The sequence below is a fragment of the Macaca thibetana genome, chromosome 14 (assembly GCF_024542745.1).
Source record: "Macaca thibetana thibetana isolate TM-01 chromosome 14, ASM2454274v1, whole genome shotgun sequence".
Taxonomy (NCBI): Eukaryota; Metazoa; Chordata; class Mammalia; order Primates; family Cercopithecidae; genus Macaca; species Macaca thibetana.
This window is the reverse complement of record NC_065591.1, coordinates 24,160,588-24,179,750: the sequence shown is the minus strand read 5'-3', so window position 1 is coordinate 24,179,750 and position 19,163 is coordinate 24,160,588. Positions and strand designations below refer to the sequence as shown.

Sequence of the window (19,163 nt, the reverse complement as noted above, 5' to 3'; positions counted from 1 at the left end):
AGAAGCAGAGTAGCTGGATAATATCAAATATACCAAATTGAAAGCTCATTTTAGGAAAAACAAAAGGGCAACTTCTTTGGAGTGTCTGTAACAAGAAGGAAACATTTTTAAAATCTAAAGCTCTGAATATGATAAAATGTATTTTATAAAAATAAATTCCAAATGGTAGTTTAACAGAAAGCAGATTGATATTTTAAAGGCTGGCTCTGTCTGTTTGTTTCTTTATCCAAAGCATTCTCACCTTTCACAGAAACACAGTATTGCTGCCAACACTCCTGCATAGCTCAGTCACTCCGGGTGATAACATAACCAAGTATTGTGTTCAGAGTAATCAATCAATCAATCCATCCAGGAAAATGAGCAAGTCTCACTCAGCAGGTTCCTACTCTGCAGGAAGTAACATACTATTGTCCTTACTCTTCTGAACCTTATCCAAATCAGTAAACCAATCAGTTACTCCCTCATACTACCAGTGTTGGTAGATAAAATGATAATTGCATTGTTTAGTCAACCATTCCAACCATCAACTGGCATCAAGGCCCATCATCTTGCACAATGCCCACCTACACAGTTGTACTAAGTTAGAAATCCAAAAAAGGAAAGTGGTTACAGCAAACCCAGAGATTAGTAAAAAAAAATCGATTCATAGCATTAAAAAGTAATCAGCATCTATCCACACAGAACAACCCATATGTAAAAAGGAGACTTATCCAGTTTTGGACAATAGAGGAACATTTCATTAACATTAAAATAACCACCTCTCATATCATGTGTGTTGTTTCACATTGAGAGGAAGTGATCAAAGTCTGTTTAGATCACCCTGAAAATCTACCACAATTTAAGGCTGTAGACCATAAAATCTTTCAGAACAGAACATGTCTTTATGCAATTAATCAAGGTATTGAAGTTCAAGAGTGACTTCTAATGGTCATGTGGCTACTTAGTGGAAGAGTATATATTACATATAAAACTCCAGAGGTCCTCAGACATAATTTCTCTTTATTATGCCAAACATGCAAGGTGATCATAGGTTACTGGCATTTTAAGCTTTCATTAAGAAGCTTGATAGAGAATACAAAAATTGAGATAAAAATGGGACCCAATCTAAAAGGAAAACTTATCCTTAAATATCAAACAACCAAACCACCATGAACACCCATGAGTGATCAGGGCTTGTTCTTGTCTTGGTGTTCGTGGTGGATAAAACACTACTATCACATATTGAGTATCCAACTCAGCTCAAGCAACCAGCCATCCCCCACCCCCAAAATCAGAGAACAAAAGAGTGTATCATACAGCCCAACTATTTAGTAGGAGAAATAAGTAGGAAAGAACTTGGAAAGGTGAAAAATGTGAAAGACAAGAAATATACTCTACAAAGTTGGAGTTGTGGTTAAAAAGAAAAGAGTAAGATTCAAAATGCAGCCTCACCATCAGGCTGGGACACAATCACATTCCTCACAGAGACAGATGGCACACTTAACTCGGTTAAGTTCAGGAGGAAATATTTATAAAGGTACATCCAGCTGTTGGGAAGCCATGAGGCATGGTTCACCGCCTATCTGAGTGATAGAAGAACACTAGTTATTTTCACTAGGTCTGAAGAGATTTGTAGAACATAAAGATAGAGAATTCTGATATTTAGTGAACATTGGTTTATGACTTATATGCCTCTTGCTTTCTTCCTACCATTTCCTGCCAATGGGCATTAAGCTGTGAAAATCCAACCGGTCACCAGGGGGCAAAGGAGCAAGAAGGTGGAGAGTGAATCTGGGGAGACAATCAGTTCTAGACCTGTACTGAAACCTATTTCCAAACGTGTCCTTCTGCTCTCTCATCCATGGCTCTGCTTTGCCAGAGTGACTTTGTTCATATCTGCCACCTCCCTGCATCTAGTTCAGCTTTCACCGTTTTCATGAAAATTTACCAATCCTTCATATGAAATTAGTTAGTAATACCTGCCTCACAGGAAGTGTGCAATAAATATGAGTTCCTTTCTTTTCTTGTATCTATAAATCCATTTTTTCATGGTGTGTTTGTGTGCTTAAAAATTTTTATTATTTAGAAAAAGAAAGAAAAGCCTCATGAGCTAGATAATGATATATAATTCTAAAACAAAACTTGTAGATTAGTAAGTAAAGACTGAATGAGTCTGTATACAAAAAAAGAAGAAGAGGAACCCGATTTCAACACATGGTGCTGAAATGTAATATCTGAATTTCTGTAATAGCTTTAACGTGAGTATGACGCTCCCTGATTGCCCAGGGAATAAATTGCAGGATAATTAAACACCTGAAGAATCAATATATTTTCCAGAAAGCATTACATTATATATTTGGTATTTTAGTTATGGCACTGAGGGTTAGGAAGGCTTGATATATCTGCAAGGGAAGAAGACACTGGTATATGTTAGCCTTCACGAGTTCTCTAAGAACTTAGCAATCTATTTCATACCACCTACCCTTCTCTCTGACACTTGAATAGGCCAGGACAAGTAGCAAAACAAACAGATCTGATAGAATTTTAAAATGTTTTAATGACTATATTATCTCATGACATAAGAAAGACAACTGAAGAAAACATTGGGATATATCTTAAACTCGTCTTTGGATTCTATCTTATTCTGTTTTATTTTTTTTCCTTTACAGTCATGTGTAACATCTCACTTGCTAAATATATATATATATATATATATGTATATATGTATATATATGCACACACACATATATATGTATATGTATATATATACACATACATATATATACATATATATAAATATTGAGAACAAGGTTATATTTATATCTTATAGAAGGAAGGAACTCAATAAATTTTAGCTGAATTGAATTGAGTAAAAATATAATTGACATAAAAATCAACTAGTTTCACTGGGATTAAATAAAACATAGGCATTTTTACTAATGAACAGCAACATCAAAATTTGCCCATTAACACTCTAGAATATGTTTTGCCTTCAACTCAAAATTAGAATGCCCTGATGTTAGACAATGTCTGCCTTTGGCTCTCAGAGCTGAGTTGTACTGGAGTGCTTTGTATGAAAATAATTCCCACTGCTTCTGTTCAAATAATCTAAAAATAAACATACTTCCCACTTTTTTCTGAGGGTTGTAAGTTAAGCAATATGGCTTAGAAGTTTCAGCTCACCATTTCTTTAGACAGAAGGGATACTAAAGAAATTTGCTTGCTAAAAAGAATCCGTAAGAGTAGACTATACCCTTTCTACTCTCTGTATCATATACTGAGGAAAACTTTAATCAGTGACAGTTGATTATGTTGAGGGCAGTGAGAGTTTATATCAAAGAAACCTTAAAAGTCGGGTGAATTCTAACTTCTCAAGTAGAGATAACTCAGAGACCCTTTAATGATCACAGATTCTTCTTCTCTTCCCCATATAAAGACATTTTCAAATCTCTCTTCTAGTATTTTGTATTATTTTCCCCATGAAAGACATCAGCACGTGTGAGTTAACTTTTTAACTTACTGGGACATAGTTGTGTTATTTAACTATCTAACATCATTCTTAGGAAATTTACATTCCCTATAGATTTTGGAAATGTGTACACCATCAGATCAATTTATTCTTGTCTGTAAGTGTCTTTTATGAAACAATTACATCTAGAAGCTGATTTTAAGGAATGCCCAATTGATTATTTTTCCTTCTAAGCTCTGCATATTAGGCCCAACAATCTGGGATATAGAAAAAGAAGGCATTGCTTAATCATGTATGCTCAAATGCAGTTCAGACTTTTAAAGTAAATCACTCTATTTGAGCCACATTGGGCTTAATCATGTCTGATTTATGAAGTGTGGCCTATTGTGAATTAGCAGAACATTCTCAGGCCACTCAAACATCCTGGGTTTCAGGCCAGTGTCTAAATCTTACTACTGTGTAGCTGCGAACTATCTACTTATCCATCTCTGAACTTCACTCTTCTTGCAAAGCATAATAAGATAATTCCTTTGGTGGTGTTTTCTTAAAAAATCAAATAAGATAAAGAAAATGAATGCATTTTAAAACACTGTTAGTTAATTATAAGCCAATCGGGCTTTATGAGTCTAATTCCCTGCATTCTGTTAATATGCTGTTTTTAATCTAGTGAATTCTATGGTGCAGTGAAGACTGGACTTTGGCATCTAATAGCTGTAGGTGCAAATCTCAGGTTCACTACTCTACAGCTGTGTAACTTTGGGCAGATTTCTTAAGACCTCAGGAGATTATTTTTGTCATTTTTTTTAAAGGAAAGAATTAGGACTTTTTCTTAGGGATATGCTGCCTCTCACATAGTAGTCTTTCCTCTGTCATTAACTACTTGTCTATAACTTTCTTCTATTGTACTCTTTCCTCAAAATACATAATGCAAAAATACCTTGCATGTTTCTAGATCCTACAATTTAGAAATTGAGAGCTCACAAAAGTTTACAAGGGAGTTACAAGGAGAGTTAATGGCTTGGAAAATAGGAAATGTGAAGGAAGTTTCAAAGACACTGGATCATTTGATACTTAGCAGAAAACCAAGAGTGGAATTGAAAACGTCTTCTTAGAAATAAAGATAAGGAAATGGAATGAAGATCGTCTCCATCCATTCATGAAGATGAGAGACAAGCAGTGAGATTGACTGCAATTGCATAATTTTCCAGTTAAGGATGCCAGGTGGAATATACAAATCAAATCTTTACTTCCTCTGAGACCCACTGTTAAGCACCATAAGGACAGTACAGAAAAAACCTATATATGTGTGTATATATATGTGTGTATATATGTGTGTATATGTATGCATATATATATTGTGTATATATGTGTGTATATATATTTTCTCTTCTTAAAGGTAATAAGCTACAAGGAAAGAGAATGGGGAAGAACAAAAACAAAACTTAGGAAGATAGAAAGGAAAAAGACAAGTGGTAACTGATTGAGCAGACTGAAAAAGTTGAACCCAAAGCTAGCAGTAGAGAATACTGATAACCTCATTCATACCACAGAACTTGCTATTCTCCAGGTATCTGAAAGTTTTAATGCAGAAACTCAAGCCAGGAAAACTGATTGAAAGTATATATAAGACGTTATTAGATCTTCCCCTAGTCCTCATAGTCTAGTAACTGCACTTTCTCTTCTAAGGTAGAACATTGGGTATTTATTATTATTCTCTTTAAGGCAGAATATTGGATATTTATTATTCTTTTGCCAGCATAAACAGAGGGTCTGCTGTTTTAAAAGTTTGTGCTTCTCCAAAATTCATGTTGAAACTTCATTTCCAATGTAACAGTATTGAGACATAGGACCTGTAGTTGGTTATTAAGTCCTAGGGGCTTGACAGAGTCTTGTCCCCCTTTTGACGCCCCTTACCCTTCTGCCAGGTGAGAACACTGTATTCACCTTTTCCACCTCAGCAACAAGGCACCACCTTTGAAGCAGAGAGTAAGCTTTCATCAGACAGCTAATCTGCTGAAGTCTTGGTTTTAAACTTCCTGGCCTTCAGAACAGTTGAAAATAAATTTTTATTATTTATAAACGACCTAGTATAAGGTTTTTTGTTTTTTGTTTTTTGGTAGCAGTAGGAACATACTGAGATCAAGTCTCTGCACTGGGAGACAACAGACAAACTTGAAAGTGGAATAGCAAACTGGAAATAGAGGGATTAAGTTAAATTAGACATATTGAGTGGAGAAATTCCTCAATCTTCTTCTCCCATTTGGTTCACAGATAGGGTGTAAATTATACAATTATATATAAATTATCTAATTTATAATTCAAGCCAGTGTACTCTTGAGAAAAAAAAAGGAAATACTATTAATAGTCGTTTATTTTGGAATATGTTATAAAGTACACATCTACCAGGAAAAGGGGGGCTTGTAGGGCTATGGGCCTCATTCCTAGAACTCTAGTGGGCAGAGAGATTAGACGTCTTGTCTGAGGGACTATGAAGAATGCAAGAGAAAATACATGAAGAGGAAAACATTCAGGATTTCCAAAGGAAACAGCATGATCAGGTGGTTCTGCAGTGGAGACCATATTCAATGTGTTTTCACTATGAATAACATTCACAAATTAAAATAAAATAAAACCTATATAATGATTTTATTCAAATTATAACCAGAACTGTTGGGAGAAAAAAAAAGTGTGCATTCCAGGATGGAACTAGGGAAGTTCTAACAGAGAGAAAAATCTTCATCCTCTGTGGGGAGAAGTTAATAGATAACACCTAAAGGTTAAAAGTAAAATCCTGGAATAGAAGCATGCTATTTACAAATATGGAGATAAGTTTTTTTTAAAAAATTGCTAAAATAAGTGAGATACACTTTAGAGAATTGAAAATGATAGGGCCAGGAACTCCTATTTTTATAACAAATGTAGTACACTATTTAACCTTTTAATGTAAAGACTGGCCTACTATGGTCTTCAGGCCAAATTTCAATGGCCAGATTTTGTTTGAAAAAAATTTTAAAATTTTCCAGTGACACAGCATGCCCATTCATTTTCATTTCTCTGCCTGCTTACATAGTACAACTACAAAGTTGTTGTAGTGCCACATAATAGATATTTTACACTCTGTATTTTATGTCATTTTATAGTGATGAGGGTGCAGATGTTAATTCTTTTTCAAGTTATTTTTGAGTCAAAAAATCAATAATAAATGTTGACATGAAGTCCTCCCAGGAGCATAGGTTTCACGTGCTCTGAAAGATTATATAATTTATAATTCAAGTCAGTGTACTCTTGAGAAAAATATAATCTCCACTTTATATAGCCCACAGAATCTAAAATATCTATTATGTGGCACTATAAAGAAAAAGTTCTGCTGACTGCTACCCTATACTACGGACAGGGACAGTTGATTTAAAAATATATATATAGAAAAATAGTGACATCAAATACATCCCAAACAGGGAACGCTTCTAAGTACCGGAATGATGAGTTGAACAAAATTGAGGGCGTCTCTTTCTTGGAGTCCTGCAGGGACACAACCATTTTATCCTCTAAAGTACTATCAGTTATCCTACTTAAAGCCAGGATAATAAAATGGTTGCTATATCCAAGAAAACAGCTACCCCGTACTTCAAATCAAGCAAAGTAAATTCTTATCATTTTATTTTATTTTATTTTAGATATTCACCAGTTTTTGCTCGGTTGTCTATTTGGCTCAAAATATAAATTGCAGATTTTCTGGAAATGTTTTTGAAATAATAGCTTCTGTGTACCCACCCACAGGTCTATTAGCAAGAATAAAATAGGAGGTAAAAGTCTTCTGAAAATGTGGCTCTCAGAGGAACTCAATGACAGAGCCCAATACTCATTTCTTACCTGAGAATTTAAGTGTTTTCCTGGGGGAGAATCCTGCATAATATTTTATCCTGTCTTTCTTGTTCAATTTCTTTCACATCACATTATCTTAACATACACCACTGCCTCTTAGTGTCGTGTTGCTTATATGCTTCCTAATAAGCTACTAGTTAAAACAACAATGATCTACCATGTTTGGGTCACACAGGAAATAGCACCTTACAAGGTCAATAGATTTTCATTCCTTGCCTCTACCTAAGGTTTCAACATCGGTTATGTTTCAAATGAAATTTACTAACCAAAACTATTGGTTTGAAAATAATTCTTTCAGAGCAAGTGAAACCTATGCTCCTGGGAGTACTTCATGTCAACATTTTTTATTGATTTTTTGACTCAAAAAGAACTTGAAAAAGAATTAACATCTGCACCCTCATCACTATAAAATCACATGCAATAATTTAAGATTTGTGAACAAGTGAGTATTCTACTAATACGAACAGTCTAAAATGTAATTTTTATTTTCTGAGATCAAAATTTGGCCTTAAAAACAAAAACAAAAACAAAAACAAACAAAATTTGGCCTTGACTAGAACACACAATTTGTACTCAGTGCCACAGATTCTGTAAAAGTCCTCTATTAATGTGTAGTAAGGGGACGTTTTAGAGAAAGCATCAAAACACCCTACAATCTTGGTTTGGGATTTATTATTATTGTGTATTTGTTAAGATAATTGTTTTCTGCTAGTGCCTGGAAACAAGTAAAGTTTATATAGTCATTTGTTTATTCATGCATTGAATATGTTTTGAGTTCCTACTTCGTGTATTTAATATATTTTTTAATTCTTTTCCCCAGGGGAGAAGACTGTTGGGGGAGTTGTTGATGTAAGACTGGTCATTCGGGTAACAGTCAACTTATTTGTTCACAGAGCACTTAGTACTTACTGACTGAGACCAAGCAAGATGTCTATTCATCGTAGAAATTCAAAACATATTCAGTGCATAAATAGAAAAGTAACTGTATCATTCAGTATATATAGGATGACTGAACAGATAGATGAGGAAATGCAACAAACTAGCCAGGTTAGACTTAAGATTGGGGGGAAGATAGCATGTGCGGGATGAGATAAGAAGCCAGAAAGATGTGAATCACAAATCACAGTCTTCATGCAGTTTTCTTTGCCTATCATCCAGAATCAAGCTATTTGATAATTCTAATTTATCACAAAATATAATACAAAAATTGCAAATGGTTACTTTTGTAGGGGCTTAAAATTGAGGTAGAGAGGATAGACATATTTTTAGAAATAGAGAAAAATCTAAATTAGAGTATACTTACGTACAACCATGTACCAGGCTTGAAATTACAAATGGTAGTTATAATAATGTGATGGCATAGTCTGATATATAATTTCCTTGATGTAAGTTCAAGATTGCAAAGATGTGTCAGAACAGGGCCTGTCATATTGCAGAAGCTCTATAATTTTAATAAATAAATGAACAGAATAGTCAATATGTGACTAAACACCTTAAAGTAGGAATGAACATGACACTATTTTAATGGCTAGCATGTTCTACCTTAGAGTATGTGATATCTCTTTGTATATCTCACCCAGTCCCCATAGTAACACTCTGACCTCAAGAATGTTATTCTGCCCACTCTGCAGGTGAGCAAACCAATGATCAAACAATTAAAGGTATGTTAGAGTAAACCAAGAGGACGATACTTAAGACACTGTAGCAAAGAGGACTGGGCTGGCTAAAGTGGTGACTAATGGGTGAGATTGAGAAAGCAAGACGGAATGAGAAGACTAAAATTAAGAATAAGGGACCTTAAGTCAGGCATCTGCCTTCAAAACAGGACCAAACCGTCCTCGTGTAAATTACTGGAACAAACAGTAAATAAAGCCATAATCTTACCAACCTTGTCAGTTCAATCTAATAGGATTATCCAGTTTAACTGAGAGAAAAAGAAAGAAGGGAAGAATCAGAAAGAAAAAGAGGAGGGGGAAAAATCTAGTTGCCAGAGAAGAAATATCAACTTTACATTGTTCTCATCGGCATAATGGAATTCTGCAGGACATTCAAACTTCAAGTCAGTGTGGGGACCCTCTTACTCAAGAAACCCCAACTGAGTTACAATTACAGCTAGGAGAGACTCTGAAAAAATTTCTCATTAGTAATTCACATTACCTACCTTCCTTAAAATGCATATCACTGTTGTTTCTAGAAGCAGGGATGTAATGCCCATGGGTCTTTTCTTTTTTTAAAAAAAAAAATAATAATCACATTCTTCATAGTCAGTTCTCCAATATAAGTCTCAAATTTTGGTGGATGAGATACAACATTTGATAGAAATCAACCACTTTGCTATTGCTTTGCTTAGTTATATCACATGGTAGCTGGGAGATAAAGAAAATGATGATAAACTTTATTATTTTTGGCATATAACCTAAACAAATAATACTATATTAACTGGAGAGAGTTTGCTCAGTTTCTCTTTAACTCATCTCCTTCATATTATTATGGACTTACCAGCATCATCAACAATGAAGAAATAAATGATATAAATAGACTTAGAACATGAAAATATGATCAAATAAGATATTTATTTTAATTAGCCAAGGACTACTGACACAGGTTTAGATGCCTGACACTTCACAGCTTTGCAGAGATAGGATACTATGCATGACCTTATTGCAGACCTTACCAAAACCTGCAATTTTTGAGGATAAGAAAAACACATTTTTGTCTGACATTCTTTCACTTTGATAGTTTTATGACTGGAGCTAAAAGTAAACCCAAAAGAATTCGTCAACCTGGCTTTCCCCATTCTTATTCTTAGGATAAAAAGAATTTGTTCAAAAGAGAAAAATATACAATTTTGAAACTTTTGTTTATTATAATAATTCACAAAGAATAAAAGTGACAGAGCAATTGAAATCAGAGGAAAAGAGACAAAATTAAAGAGAATAAAATGTGATTAGGTGTTCTACTAGTTCTTTCATAATTCTTTCCTAGAGACAGACATGCATAAGAAAACGCTTTATCTTGATTTTAAAATCCTCTTAATGTGATTTGAAGCTCTTGAATTAAGCCCCACACAGCAAAATGCAAATGGTTGGCTTTTATTTTGGTGCCAAAATTAGTCTCCCTACCAGTGGCTTGTAGGAGCAAGTCTCCCTTCTCTTGTTTTCTCTGTGCTTATTAATGAATTAATTTAGGCAAGTACACAACCAAATGATAAATGATTGATGTGAAATATATGCATGTTGTTGTATTGGTTCAAGGAGAATTTCACCTCTTGGGAAAGAAAGTAGATTACCAATTCTGCACAACAGCATAAGTGCTATATAAAGCAATATATAAAACTGTCCAGTAAACAACTCACAAAGGCTCATCCACTCAGCATGGACTGGGCTAGACCTAAAATTCCATATGTTCTTGGCTTTCATTCTGTATTTCTTTCAGAACTCAAAATTGTAGTATCTAGCTGTTAGCAGATAGTACTTTCACACTGAGAAGCATAAGAGAAGTGAAAATCTTGTGCTAAAATGGCTGTAATTTATCAGTACATATTTATAACCTCTTTCAAATTAATCTCTGTTTTACATTTGAATCCAAAAACAGATCTGCTTCTAGAAGCTACCATACCCACAAAAAGAAGTTGAGACTTCTTTTTCCTTCCCTGCTACCAATTAGAAGGGATAGACTGCTATAGTGAAAGGAATGTGAATAACTTTTAAATGAAATAAACACAGCTTAAAATGTACTCTGTGACCATAGAGAAATGACAATCTCTCAAACCTGAGTTTGTTCATCTAAGAAAGGGGATACCATCCACATCTTCATTGCAGGACTGTTGCAAGGACAATCAATAAAGGTTAAGCGGCTAGCAAGATGCATGATAACCAGTAAATGATAACAAATGCGTGACTGCTTTGTAAGACCTATTGCTACTAACAGCTCTAAGAATCTGCCAAAAAGTCTTCTTGAATAATTTTCTTACACTGTGCCAATGTTTTTTGGCATGGAATAGGTGCAGATTTAGAAACATAATATTCCCTTAAGTAAAGAAAGCTTGGATTTCCAGATCTCTCCTTGCTTACTATGTGATTGTACGTAAGTTGTTTACTCACCTAAATCTCAATTGCTTTAGAATGAAGGATAAAAATACTACCCACCATCATCAAGACTTATAAGGATAAAATGTCTAACAATGTAATGCCTGCAATGATGTAACTATTCAGTAATTTAGGGTTTTTTGATTAGTATGAGGAGGAGTAATAATACAGATAATATGCAAATATTTCCTGCCACAGGTTGTTTTCTTAAAACACTTTGAGTATTCTGCTTGCCATCATTCTAAGGCTACTTCAGAGGTGGCTTTCACTGTGATCATGCAGATAAGTGTTTATTTTTTAAACTTGCACTATACTAATGCTGTATACCAATGCATATATACAACGCTGTGTTCCAATGTATACTAATGCCTGACTACACTATACAATGTCACATTCCTTAGGTCTGTGTTGTGACTGCATACAAAGCAAGGTTGAGGCAATTCTATTCCAGAGCCCCAAGTCTGTTAGGGGCCTGCCATGCTCTGGAGTCGTATTCTTAGCCATCCCCACTGTATGGGTTGGATCACTGCTTAGAAGAAGATCATACCCCAGTTGAACCTTAACTGAGATGTAAACCCTGGGCAACACCTTGACACAGCTTTGCAAAGGACCCCATTCAGCTGTTGTCTCCATTACTGACCCACAGAAATTCTGAGATAATAAATATGTGTTGTTTTAAGACATTAGTTCTGTGGCAATATTGTTATGAAGCTATAGATACTAATAAAATACCACAAAAAACACTTCAGGTAATGCTATCATGCTTACTTCGCAACCAGACTCTTCATCTTGAAAACTATTTATTTTCAAACTTTATTTTTAAAAATTCTACATCATTCTGTACTTAATGCACAGCACTTTTTTTCTTGGATTAAAAATTGAACTCTTATAATCTCTTTATCCACATAGTTACTAGTAATAAAACAGTTTGGGATACGAATATTACTTCCAATATATACAAACAAATCATATTTGGTTAATAATAACTGATTCAGAATTTGGGGAGTTGATGCGATAGATGATATGAAAATGGAACTTGAAAATCCCAAATTCCTCAGTGCTTGATGCTGATAGTAAACAGATCTCTCTGTACTTTGAAAAAAGAAAGTATGTTCTTCAGACACTTGCTTTGATAGAATCATAGATAGCTAAAGAAAAAAAAAAAAACACTGAAAAAGACAAAATACTGCATAAATGCACAAAATCTACACACTTACAAAGGAAATCATTATCTTTTCTCAACTAAGTGTGGTCCGGGCACAGTTAATCATGACTAAGGTGTGATTCATAAATGTGTTCTCTTAATCCAAAGGGGAGATACTTTGGGATCAAATTATTAGGTTATACTAATAGCATTGGGTAACTGGTAGAGGCTAAAGCCTGATGATATCTTGGAGGCAAAAGATAAAACAATACCTAAGTGATTCATCCAGAAGTGCTTTCAAATTAATTGAGCCCAGAGACCATGCTGCTGGTTTTTTTTAATGGGCAAATCACAGTGTGAAAGATCCAAAGTGCTCAGTGAGAAACAAGTGAGCAGTGTCAGAGAAGCAAATTGGGCTCCTTTTATTATTTATCTATTTCCTCCTAAGGAATGTGTTCATTCCTTTAGGTGCTTTGGCTCTTTCCTCCCTTCATCTAAATTGTTTTGCCCACAGCCTGAACACACCCAGACTGAGAGTTCAAGCCGCAGACAGAAGGGGATGACCCTGAAATTTCACAAAAAGGACAGAGAGAGAGAAGGGACCAGTTTATTAAAACTTGAACTGGAAAGAGAGCAAAGCGCCAATCTAATTAGTGTTTAATGACTGGGCTCAAGTCAGAATGTCAGCCCTGGACCACCAGGGAGTCTGGCTTGAAGAGAAAGAGTACATGGAGAGGGAAGATGACACGGTCGATTGTCTTGGTCTGTCTCTCTAGTGCCAATTGTGGGAGCTACTGACGCATGCTGGTTTTCCTGAGTCAATCAAGGAAGAACGTAGACAGTGACTTTTCCTCCACTCCTCTGCCACCCTCCTTTATAATAATTGTGGCTTACATGCATACAGGTTTCTAAATGTCTTCAGCATCAGTCTCTATAACCAACTATTGCCTTTAGCATCCAAACTTTAAAAGATTATTGTGTCCATTAAAGGAGGACTGTGGCTGAATCATTTTAGCAGGGTTGTGATAATCCATAGGCACAGAAAAGCTCTGATTCAGAAAGAACTCAGTTCAAATCCTAGTTTTACCAGTTACTAACTGGAAGGATAAATATATAAACCTGTTTTTAATAGTAAGAAATATTTAGTGGGGGATTGGTTGAATCTCTCTGAACCTCAGCTGTTTCTTCTTTAAAATGTAATTAGTAATAGCTATCTTTACAGAATATTGAAAGAATTAGACTTCAGATGTACAAGCTACAGCATAGGGCCTTAATATTAGAAATTCAACAACTGAACTCTATTATCACGCCTGGGAAATGTCAAGGGGAAAAAAGTGTCCCATCCAAAAATTTCCACGTATCCCATTAGTAACTACTTCCTTGTCTGTAGCAATTCTGCAGGTAACTACAACAATTTGTTTATATTAAAGAAGGTTCCTTGCTTTACGATTCTCATTACCAACTACTGCTAGTCTTAGTATAATATAAACAAATTATAAAGTTGTATTAGAAATAACCAGGTCACATATGTGAAAGAACTGGTTTCAAAGTCTGCTCAGCCTTCAGAAAGTATAAAGCGGTTCCTTTTGGGAATAGACATGGGCCCGCTTAAAAAGGCAGGGTCTGTTCTTGGGGCCTGATTCTTAGGTGCCTCTTCACCCCCCATGGAAGGTATTTTCAGTCAAAGTATGAGAAATTGGTTATTACTGCCAAATAAAACCACACCATTCCAGTGTGGCTTATAGAAGACATTTTCTCTTCTTCAGTCCTCAGTTCCACCACTCTGTGGCCATCAGCCAGGTGTTTTACCTTTCCTCTTTACAAGTGACCTCTTGGTTGCTGTATTTGTTTCCTTGGTCTGCCATAGCAAATGACTACAAATTTGGTATAATGAAAACATCAGAAATGTATTATATTGCCATACTAGTATCCAGAAGTCTAACTAAAATCACGAGGGTGGCAGGCTTAGTTACTTGAGTAGGTACTTGCTCCATGTCTCCCTGTTAGCTCTGGGTGGCTGCTGGAAATCCTAGACTCACCATTCATCTCTGCCTGTGTGTGTCTCTATATCTTAAACCTCCCTCCCCTTTCTCTTATAAATCAAATCATCGAATTTAGGGCCCGTCTCAGAATGATCTTATTCTGAGATCCTTAATTACATCTGCAGAAACAGTCTTTCCAAATAATGTTACCTTCACAGGTACCAGGTAGGACTAGGACATATAATTTTAGGGGACACTGTTCAACCTTCTATAGTTGCCTCACATACTCATGGTAAAGGTCATGCAAGTCTGCCCAATTCTTGTGCTTCCACAGTCCATTTTCCTCCTTCCTAACCTAAGGATTTTTCAAAATGTGATTTAGATCCTGTCACCCTCCTACTCAAACCACCCCAAAGGTTCTCCACTGTAGAGCCAAACAAAGCCCCAAGTCCTGTCCTGTGGGTTAGCGTCTATAGAACCTAACCTCAACGTTTTCCTCCTAAACTTCTACAATAGTCCTCTCCTTCTCATTCACGTTCTCTCTGTTCTACAATGACATCAACAGGTTTTTACACTTTCTTTTCTTGAAACTATCTTCCCCAAGATTGTCCTCAGCTGGTTTTTGCTCATTGCAGGGCTGGCTCTCAACCCTTCAACTTTTTGTTCAGATGTCATTTCCACAAAGAAGCTACCCCTCATTAAACCAACTGAACTAGCTCCCTCTCCTTATAGTCACTCTCTGTTCACAATCAGTTTTATATATTTCAAGTATGTATTAAAATAAAAAAAACCATATTTATTAATAGTTTTCAGCATGTTCATTGTTCTTTCCCCACTAGAATGTATGTGCCATGAGACTAGGAATTGTTTTGCTTATTACTCTTTCCCCACTATTACACCTGTGTTTGAAACACAGCAGGCTGAAAAAAAGTGTTTGTTTATTGAATGAAAGAATAGCATAATCACGTCTCAAAGGAAAAGAGGCAGAGAGGAAAGAATGAATGCTAATTGTTAAGCTATCACCATTTGCTTAATTATTTTCTTTACATATACTAATTCACTTAATTTTCACACTGACCACAAAAGGTAGATTCTATTATTTCTCCTACATGTGATACAAAAAGGTTAAATGACTTTCCTAAAGTCACATAAAAAACAAAACTCAGATCTACCTGACTTCAGGTCCCACATTCTTTCAATTAACTCTATCCTGCAGGGGAAAAAAAGACAAGGAAAGGAAGTTTTAAGGCATCATCAAAGCATGCTATTGAAAGTAGACTGATGATAAAAATGCCCTAATTTTTTAGTCAAACCCCTCTCAGGTGTTTTCAAATGGAATAATAGTTTACATTGTCCTTGCGGTGATGCTGTGGATGTCTGTGAAGCTGGGGTGGGGGAAGTGCTGGGATGCAGAAGGATCCAGCCAGTTTGCTTAGAATAACTGGGGTGGGTGTTTGCTTTTTCACATGGGTAAATTTAATTAGCATTGTGGGTGTCTGAGAACTGCTGCAGACCTCCACTGGCTGCTGCACAAAATTATCCAGGACTATGTTTAGCATTTCTGGAAACATGCCTCTGATCCTCTTCAAACTTGCAGTGAAATAGGGACTCAGGTGCCTCAGTCAGGAGAATTTGAACCACTACAGAGAAGAAAGTTATATTTAAGATGAATTAAATGAAGTATTTCTATTACAATATACTTGAGAAACCTTTTCAAACCATGCTAGCTCTTATGGTTTGTTGATGAAACACACATATGTTTCATAGCACGTATAAAAAGAAAACTGCTTAATACTGAAGCAGTGTTTTAAAAGAATTAAAATGAAGCTTGTCACATGAGAAAATAAATGCTTTCTCCAGTCCTTATCTTTCAAAGTTATGCTTATTTCCCCTTCTTAGCTAATTTTTGTACATTTATGCCAACTTGAATCAGAAATGTTAATAATTTTCAGGATATTTGTTTTCTAAATCATTATTTAAAGATCAGAAACATTACTTCAATTATTTAATTCCCAAGAATATCTATGACCACTTGCAGGAAGGAATTAAGAGTCACAACCTGGCCAGTTATAAATCTGAACTTAATGCTTAGTTCATGCATGCCTGCATAAATTCAACAAATATTTCATATGACCTCCTATGAATCAGTTACTGGTTAAGGAAATAAAATGTTTGGTTTCATATAGCTCATATTCTAGTAAAGGAAACAGATAATACATATATGAATACCTAGAAAATGCAATGCCAGAGAGTAGTTAATGCTATAAGGAAAAGGTAAAGTATAACAAATGTTGGTGAGGATGTGGAGAAATTGAATCCCTTATACACTACTGATGGGAATGTAGAATCTGCAGCTACTATGGAAAAGAGTATAGAGGTTTCATAGAACTACCACATGATCCCACATCCCACTTCCAGTTATGTATCTGAAAGAATTGAAATGAGAATTTCAGACCATTCACAATAGTCAACATATGAAAGCAACCTAAATGACTCTGGATGGATGAATTGATACATAATAAAATATGTGGATACAATGGCATATTATTCAGCCTTAAAAAATAAAAACAAGTCTTACCATTTGCATCAACATGGAAGAACCTAGAGGGTGTTATGCTAAATGAAATAAGCCATTCACAGAATGACAACTACCGTATAATTCCACTTACATGACAGATTTAAAATGGTCAAACTCAGAAGCAAAGAAAAGAATGGTAATTTCCAGAGGCTAAAGGAAGGGGAAAATGGAGAATTACTGCTTAGTGAGTATTCATTTTCAGTTATGCAAGACAAATTCCAGAGATCTGCTATACACAGTGCTTATATGCTCAATATGGTATTGTGCACTTTAAAATATGTTGAGGTAGAGATAATGTTAAGTATTTTTACCACAAAACAAAACAAAATATAAGGAAATTTTTGGATGTGATGGATATGTTCAGTACCTTAATTATGGTGATGGCATCATAGGTGTGAGAATATGTCCAAACTCATCAAAATATATACATTAAATATGTGCATTTTTTTGTAAATCTATTATACCAACATAAAACTTTAAAAGGAAAGAAAAAGTAAAGCAGTTAAGGAGACATAGAGTGATGTTAAGGTGACAATAAATGTTTGAACAGAGATCTGGAAAAGTGAGGAAGCAAGGCCTGTAGGAATTTGGGTTTCAGGGAGGAGATAGAGACAGCAATTGAAAATAGAAATCTCCTGACATGGAGGCATGCATGGCATGTCAGGAAATAGCAGGGAGGCTGGGGTGGCTGGAGAGGAGTAAGTGAGAGGCAGAAAAGAGAGAAGAGGGAGTGGAGAAGCAGCCAGGCTTAGAACATATAGGGCTTGGGAGGGCTGAGGAGGCGCCTCAAGTTCTCATTTCACATAGAAGGAAACCCAACAGATGGTTCTGAATAGTGCAGTGACATGATCTGACTAATCTTTTAGAAGGACATCTACAGCTTCAGTGTTCAGAATAAACTCAACAGGATCAAGGGCCAAAGATCATAATCAGAGAAGTCATTACTATGGTTCAATGACAGTGTCTTGAACAAAGGTGGGAGCAGCAATGATGGTGGTCAGAAGTAGTCAGTTTGCAAAGGAATTGCTAATGGACCAGTTTGGGAGTGATATTGAGAGGTGAAGCCAGCTGGACTTCCTGGGTCAAGTGATATTGAGAGGTGAAGCCAGCTGGACTTCTTGGGTCGAGTGGGTCGAGCTAGCTAGAGGTTTGTAAAATGGACCAATCAGCAGGACATGGGTGGGGACAAATAAGGGAATAAAAGCTGGCCACCCCAGCCAGCAGCGGCAACCCACTCGGGTCCCCTTCCATACTGTGGAAGCTTTGTTCTTTTGCTCTTCACAATAAACCTGGCTGCTGCTCACTCTTTGGGTCCGCTCCACCTTTAAGAGCTTTAACAGTCACCTGGAAGGTCTGTGGCTTCATTCTTGAATTAGCAAGACCACAAACCCACCGGAACGAACAAGCTCTGGACACAATATGGTTTGGGTATTTGTCCCCCTAAATCTCACGTGGAAATGTGATTCCCAGTGTTGGAGGTGGGCCCTACTGGGAGATGTTTGGGTCATGGGGGTGGATCACTCATGAATGGCTTAGTGCTGTTCTCAAGGTAACGAGTGAGTTCTCACTTTCTGGGTTCATGTGAGATCTGGTTGTTGAAAGAGCCTGGCAACTCCTCCGTCTGTTTCTTGCTCCCTCTCGCCATGAGATAGGCCAGCTTACCCTTGGCCTTCCACCTTGATTGTAAGCTTCGTGAGGCCTTACAAGAAGTCAAGCAGGCACTGGTGCCATGCCTGTGCAGCCTACAGAACTTGAGCCAAATAAACGTCTTTTATTTATAAATTACCCAGTCTCAAGTATAGCTTTATAGTAATGCAAAATGGACTATCACACGGAGAAGAAAAGAATGAGAGAAAACGAAGATGATGCCCAGATTTTTGCTCTGAATAATGGTGTGAAAGATAGTACCATTTACCTAAATGGAGCTTTTTGCAACTCTATTCAAACAAAAAGCAAAAAACAAAGATTATTCAGTAAATGATTTCTTCCTCTCTATCATTATTGTCCCTTCATACACAGAAGCAGAAGAGCGGGACATGTT

General features: G+C 36.0%; 1 protein-coding gene across 10 annotated transcripts in view; it reads right to left on the bottom strand.

Moving 5' to 3' along the window:
* Positions 1-19,163, bottom strand: part of LRRC4C (leucine rich repeat containing 4C) — a 1,316,491-nt gene that overhangs the window by 1,112,264 nt on the left and 185,064 nt on the right. Inside the window, exon 1 of one of the 10 annotated variants that reach the window (XM_050758341.1) lies at positions 1,432-1,591. The exons of the other annotated variants lie outside the window; for them this stretch is intronic. The gene's annotated coding sequence lies outside the window, so the exon portion shown is untranslated. Of the gene's footprint in view, positions 1-1,431; positions 1,592-19,163 lie in introns of those variants that run through there. 10 annotated transcript variants of the gene reach the window in all.